Here is a 6,603-nt window from a genome sequence, read left to right on the forward strand (position 1 = left end):
TACAGCACTGGGGGTTAAACCCAGGGGCGCTATGCCACTGAGCTACCTCCCCAGCTCTTTTTGCGACAAGGTCTCACTAAGTTGCCCAGACTGGCCTCTATCCTCCTGAGGAGTTGGGGTTGCCGATGTGTGCACCCACACCCAGCATAACACAAGCATGGCTCAAAACATTTGCTCATCTATTGTGTATAAATCTTTTATCAACTAAATCATATTAAAATGCACTAAAGACAATTATTTTTTCATTTCTTCTTAGGTGAGCATTTCAGAACTGGTGTAAGTGCAGCCTTTTCACTGTGTTTTCTTTTCTTTGCTTTCTTTTTGTGGTCACTTTGGTAGCCCGTGGAGTCACTGCATTGAAACCTAGAATCCTGATCTTCTGCTGCTTCTTGTTGTTGTTCTTCTTCTTCTTTGGCTCTTCCTCACAAAGGCCATCATATTGCCACTAACTGTCACTCTTCCTCTTCCTCTGGAATTATATCTACAAAACCTGCTAGCTCTGGGGTACCAACATTTATTTCATAAATTTCTGGATCTTCTTTTTTTCTTTGGAATTTTTTCAACAGATTCCTCAGTGAGAGTTTCTGTTACTTCTTCAGAAACACCTGGGCACTTGGACTGCAAACAAGCAATATTTATTTTTTCTCCAATGCAGAGTACTTAGTATTCTCCAGCAGCATCTGAGTCTAACTGAAATAGTTCAAATTCTAATTCACCACCCACGTCTATCTGCAGGGTTTGCCACTGCTCAGCTGACATCTGCTCAGGTTTAGGGATAGAGGCATTAAAACACCCAGGTACCAAATAGCCAATGTGGCTACAAGACACTTCATTAACTGTACCCATAAGCTTTTGCACAGGTTCAGGACTGAAAATAACAAATCCAGCTTCCATGTTAAGATGAATGTTGATTTGTCATGCAGCCACATCAATGTTCATAGCAGCTCAATTCACAATAGCTAGATTGTGGAACGAACCTACATGCCCCTCAACTGACAAATGGATAAAGAAACTGTGTTATATATACACAATGGAATATTACTCAGCCATAAAGAAGAATAAAATTATGGCATTTGCTGGTAAATGAATGAAGTTGGAAAATATCATGCTAAGTGAAACAGGCCAAGCTCAAAAAACCAAAGGCCAAATGTTTTCTCTGATAAGTGCCTGACAATATATAACGAGGGGGAGGTGGCCAGGGAAGAGAAGAATGAAGGAACTTTGGATGGTGTAGAAGAAAATGGGGTGGGAGGGGGTGGGGGACAGAAAGACAATAGAATGAAACAGACAGTATTACCCTATGTATATGTATGATTGCATGAATGGTGTGAATCTACATTGTGTAAAACCATAGAAATGAAAAGTTGTACCCCATTTGTGTACAATGAATCAAAATGCAGTCTGTAAAAATGAAAAAGATTTTAATAAAAAAAGAATGTGTTCTTTGATCATCATATGTATCTCCCAGTTCACCCACAACTTTGATGTTATCATATGCAAAAGGGACTTAAAAGACACTCTTAGTAGCGCAGGAACTCAGCATTAGTTGCTCTCGGATAACCGTGCATTTCCTGTTAAGGTAGCAGGGTGACAGGGCAATGTGCCCTCGGTGCTGCGCAGCCAATAAGCAGCAGCATAGGTGGGCAGCTCTAGGCAGAGCAGGATGCTGACTGGTCCTACTACCGGCCCGCGGAGGCCACCTTTGCCCAGGAGACTCAGAGCAACCAGCAGCTGGTTACGTACCTCAAAGCATTTTAAATGTTGTCTTAGGGCTGGGAGTGTAGCTCAGTGGTAGAGTACGTGCTGAGCAAGCCCAAGACCCTGGGTTCAATCCCCAGCAACACACACATACACACACACCCAACACACACACTCACACACACACCCCTAGAGCAACACAGCAATTTGGTAAAGAAATGGTATTAAAAAAAAAAAAAAGGCATAGTACATAGAAAAGGATAGTATATCAAAAACCTTATTCCTTAAACCTATATTAGATTATCAGTGTCTAGAAATTGGGGGGACTGGGAAAGTTAATTGATGAATGGATAAACAAACTCTGGTACATTTGCACCATGATGAAATCCTACTCTGCAATAAAAAGGAATATACATATGTACATATATGTACATATAGAAAGGAATGCACATATACTGATATGTACAGCCACACTGATGGCTACCAAGTGAATTACGCTCAGTCAAAGCATCCAGACTCAAAAGGCTACGTAACATCTGGGGAAAGACATTGCAATAGAGAAAGAGCAGATCCTTGGTTTCCAGGGGTGGTGGAGGGGTTTGAATAAAAAAGGCTTGAATGAGAAGGTGTGGGAGGATAGCGGATCTCCACTGGCTCCTAACTGGCATTGGTGGTTACATAGTTCCATGAAGATGTCGAAACTCATAGAAGTATACACTGAAGAGACTGTATTTCAGTATGTGAAAAAAATAAAGTTTAAAATGATCAATCAACCCTGAAGTCAATTGTCACCAGATGGAGAACAAAATTAAGGGTCTTCTAGGACTCTGAATAATTTGACTACTGTTGACTTCTTTTAATTTGACATCTGGATATGGAGAGGTATCTCTTTTTAATGTCATTCACAAAATTATGTGATAAAACTGACAATATCCCAGCAGCTTGGGAGGCTGAGGCAGAAGGATCTCGAGTTCAAAACCCAGACTCAGCAACTTAGCGAGGCCCTAAGGAACTTGGTGAGACCCTGCCTCTTGAGGAAAAAAAAAAAAAAAAAAAGGACTAAGGATGTGGCTTGGTGGTTAAATACCCTTGGGTTCCATTCCCAGTACCAAAAAACAACCAACCAACCAAAAAACTGACAATACAAGTACTAGTAGAAATGCAAATTAAAACTACACCGAGAGAAGAATGGGGGAACTTTAGATTACGTGGAAGGAAATGAAAGGGAGGGGGTATGAAAAATGGTGGAATGAGACAGACTTCATGACCCTGTGTACACGTATGATTACATGAACGGTGTGAATCTACATCGTGCACAACCATAGAAACGAAATGATGTACCCCATTTGTGTACAATGAATCAAAATGCAGTCTGTAAAAAATTAAAAGCTAAATAATAATAATAATAATAAAACACTACACTGAGATTTTGTCTCACTCCAGCCAGAATGGCAACAATCAAGAATATAAGCAGCTGGGCTGTGCTAACCGTCTTTCCCTGGAGGAGCAAAGGATTGAATCAATTGCCCTTGGTGTTCTTCTTTGTTCATTAAAGTCTGCATTGGAACAATGGGAATAAAGGTTCCGCGTCCTCGCTGGTTTTGTGACATCGCCATTAGCAATCAACCTGCTGGAAGTTGTTTGTGAATTATTTTCTGACGTGTGCCCCACACATGCGAGAACTTTCGTTGTCTTTGTGCAGGTGAAGAGGGGACAGGGGAATCGACTCAGAAGCCATAGCGTTATACGAGTTGTCTCCTCCTCAGAGCTGTCAAAGATTTTATGGTTCAGGGTGGTGACTTCAGTGAAGGAAATGGACGAGGAGGGGAATCTATTTCCGGAGGATTTTTCAAAGATGAAAGTCTTGCTGTTAAACACAACAAAGAATTTCTCTTGTCAATGGCCAGCAGAGGGAAGGATACAGAAGGTTCACAATTCTTCAAAACAACAAAACCAGCTCCTCATCTAGATGGGCATCAGCTTGTTTTGGGGGCAAGTGATCTCTGGTCAAGAAGTCGTAAGAGAGAGAAAACCAGAAAACAGATGCAGCTAGCAAACCGTTTGCTGAAGTACAGACACTCGGGTGCGGAGAGCGAATTCCCAAATCTAAAGTTAAGAAAGAGGGAAAGAAAAGGCCTAAGTCACATTACCCTATGCAGATTTATGATTACACAAATGGTACGCCTTTACTCCATGTACAAACAGAGAAACAACATGTATCCCATTTGTTTACAATAAAAAAAGAAAAGAAAAGAAAAGAAAAGAAAAGAAAAGAAAAGGCCTAAGTCAGCACCAGTCATCCAGTGAGTAGGTAGCTCAAGTGACTCTCAGTCCTCTTCTGACTCTCCTGACTCGGAAAGCGCTTCTGAAGAGAAGTCAAAAAAAAGAAACAAGAAGCATAGGAAAAATTCCTGAAAACACAAGAAAGAAAAGAAGAAAGTGAAAGAAAAGCAAGAAGTGTCCATCTAGTGAAGGTGAGGTGGAAAATCTCGAAGCACAACCCCAATGTACTGTCTGTGCAGAAGAGATCCCTCCTAAACCAGAAAATAGATTGCTAATGAGAAAAAGTCCTCCTAAAGCTGAAAGAAAAGGAAAGGAAAGGAAAAACAGAGAGAGAGAAAGAGAGAATGTAACCTACCGAACTCCCAGCCTGCTTCATACCAGAGACGTCTCTCAGTTACGAAGTCTGGCAGGAAAATTAAAGGAAGAGGACCAAGGCACCAGCGAACTCCTTCCGGATCCAGAGCAAGGGATGGTTTCAGACGTAGTGAGACTTCTCCACATTGCAGGCAAGAGAGCAGAGAGCTCAAGGATGAAGGTATCAAGTGGTGAAAGATGGATCAAAGGGGATAAGAGTGAGTGAAATGAAGTAAAAGAAAACTGAAGGAGTCCCATTAGAGTCAAAGAGAGGAAAATAACTGATCACAGGCACGTCTGAGAGTCCAAACAGAAAAAATGAAAAGGAAAAGAAAGTTTAAGACCATAAATCTAACAGCAAAGAGAGAGACATCGGAGGAAATTCAGAAAAAGATGGTAAATATAATAAAAACAAAGTGAAGAAAAGGGGCAAACCTAAAAGTAGGAATAAGAGCAAAGAGAAATCTAAGAGTGAGGAAAGAGATCCAAAATGTAACAGACATGACAAAAAAAGAGGATGAGTCAAGGAGGAGAGAAAGGGATCATGAGAATGTTAAAGAACAGCAGTCTGATTCTAAAGGAAAAGCTCAGGAAAGGAGTGGAAGTACAGAAAAGTCTCAACAGTTAGAATCAAAAAGTAATCAGCATTGCTGGTGGAGTTGCAAATTGGTGCAGCCACTCTGGAAAGCAGTGTGGAGAATCCTCAGAAAAGGTGGAATGGACCCACCTTTTGACCCAGTTATCCCACTCCTAGGTTTATACAAAGGACTTAAAATCAGCATACTGCAGTGACACAGCCACATCAATGTTTATAGCAGCTCAATTCACAATAGCTAGATGCCCTTCAACAGATGAATGGAGAAAGAAACTGTGGTATATCTACACAATGGAATATTATTCAGCCATAAAGAAGAATAATATTATGGCATTTGCAAATAAATGGATGGAATTGGAGAATATCATGCTAAGTGAAATAAGCCAATCCCATAAAACCAAAGGCTGAATGTTTTCCCTGATAAGAGGAGAATGATATATATTGGGGGTGGGGGAATGGGGAGTGAGAGAAGAATGGAGGAACTTTGGATTATGTAGAAGGAAATGAGAGGGACAGGAAGTATGAAAAGTGGCGGAATGAGACACCCTATGTACATCATCACCCTATGTACATGTATGATTACACGAACGGTATGAATCTACATTGTGTACAGTCATGGAAACGAAATGAATCAAAATGCAGTCTGTAAAAAATTAAAAAATAAATAAATTTTAAAAAAGTAATGAGCATGATCATAGTAAAAGTAAAGAAAAAGATGTGCACAGTCCCGGAGTAGAGAACGTGATATAATTAAAATGAAACATAGTTACAATAGCAGGACAAGGGAAGGAAGCCGAGGTAGGGTCAGAGCAGAAGAGTGCGATCTCAAAGTCATGGCAGAGATGGAAGCAGAAGCAGAGCAGCACGGATACAGAGAGCGAGCGTGCGGGAGAAGGGGAAGGTCCTGAAGCCGAGAGGAGCAACACCAGGAGGATCAGAAGTGAGGACAGGAGGAGGAGAAGAAGGGATTCACGGAGCTCAGAGAGAGAAGGAAGTCAAAACAGAAACAAAGACAAATACAGAAACCAAGAAAGTAAGAGCTCACACAGAAAAGAAAGTCCTGAGGGTGAGAAAAGAATGTACTTAAAAATCGTGATCATAATAGCTCAAATGATAACGGGGGAGAAAGTCTGGTAGAGATCAAAGCCCATTCTCAAAAATAAAACAAAGCTGTCAGGACAATGAATTACAGTCCTCCACCCTGAAAAATAAGGAGGAAGAGAAGACCAGATCCTCAATGGAAAAAGAAACCAAAAATCAAAGGGTCAAGAAAATGACCACGTGCATGATAAAAATAAAAAATGTGATCATGAATCAAACCCTGGAGCAGATGAAGACCAAAGTGGATGCGTGAGTCGAGTGAGTTGTGTAGACATTATTTCCGTTCTGTCTCGAAATTTTTTAGAGACTTGCTGATGGATCTCCTTTATGTTGTTTTCATTGTTTTTAAGTTGTTTTATGTTTGTGGACTTCATTGAGTTGATCTTTTGATAATCTACAACCTGGACAATTTGTACTGCTAAAGTTTTAATAAACTTAAAATGAGAGAAACAAAAAAATAAAACAAAACAAAAAGGATACGGGAAGCAATAAGTTTTGGTGAGGATGTGGGGAAAAGGCTCACTCCGACTTTGCTGGTGGGGCTGCAAATGGGTGCAATCACTCTGGAAAGC

At 40.6% G+C, this 6,603-nt stretch overlaps 2 pseudogenes across 2 annotated transcripts; one reads left to right on the forward strand and one right to left on the reverse strand.

Annotated features, from left to right (window-relative positions):
- Positions 1–242: 242 nt before the first annotated feature.
- LOC306669307 (DNA-directed RNA polymerase I subunit RPA43-like) lies at positions 243–2,077 on the reverse strand (annotated as a pseudogene). Its single transcript has 3 exons — positions 2,067–2,077; positions 1,439–1,700; positions 243–906 (listed from the first exon to the last, which is right to left on the reverse strand). The product of its transcript is annotated as a DNA-directed RNA polymerase I subunit RPA43-like (transcript).
- A 1,190-nt stretch (positions 2,078–3,267) lies between these two features.
- LOC306670065 (peptidyl-prolyl cis-trans isomerase G-like) lies at positions 3,268–6,390 on the forward strand (annotated as a pseudogene). The gene is made up of 3 exons: positions 3,268–3,876; positions 4,010–4,988; positions 5,611–6,390. The product of its transcript is annotated as a peptidyl-prolyl cis-trans isomerase G-like (transcript).
- Positions 6,391–6,603: the final 213 nt, after the last annotated feature.

Source organism: Sciurus vulgaris, assembly GCF_902686455.1.
Source record: "Sciurus vulgaris genome assembly, chromosome: 9".
Classification (NCBI taxonomy): Eukaryota; Metazoa; Chordata; class Mammalia; order Rodentia; family Sciuridae; genus Sciurus; species Sciurus vulgaris.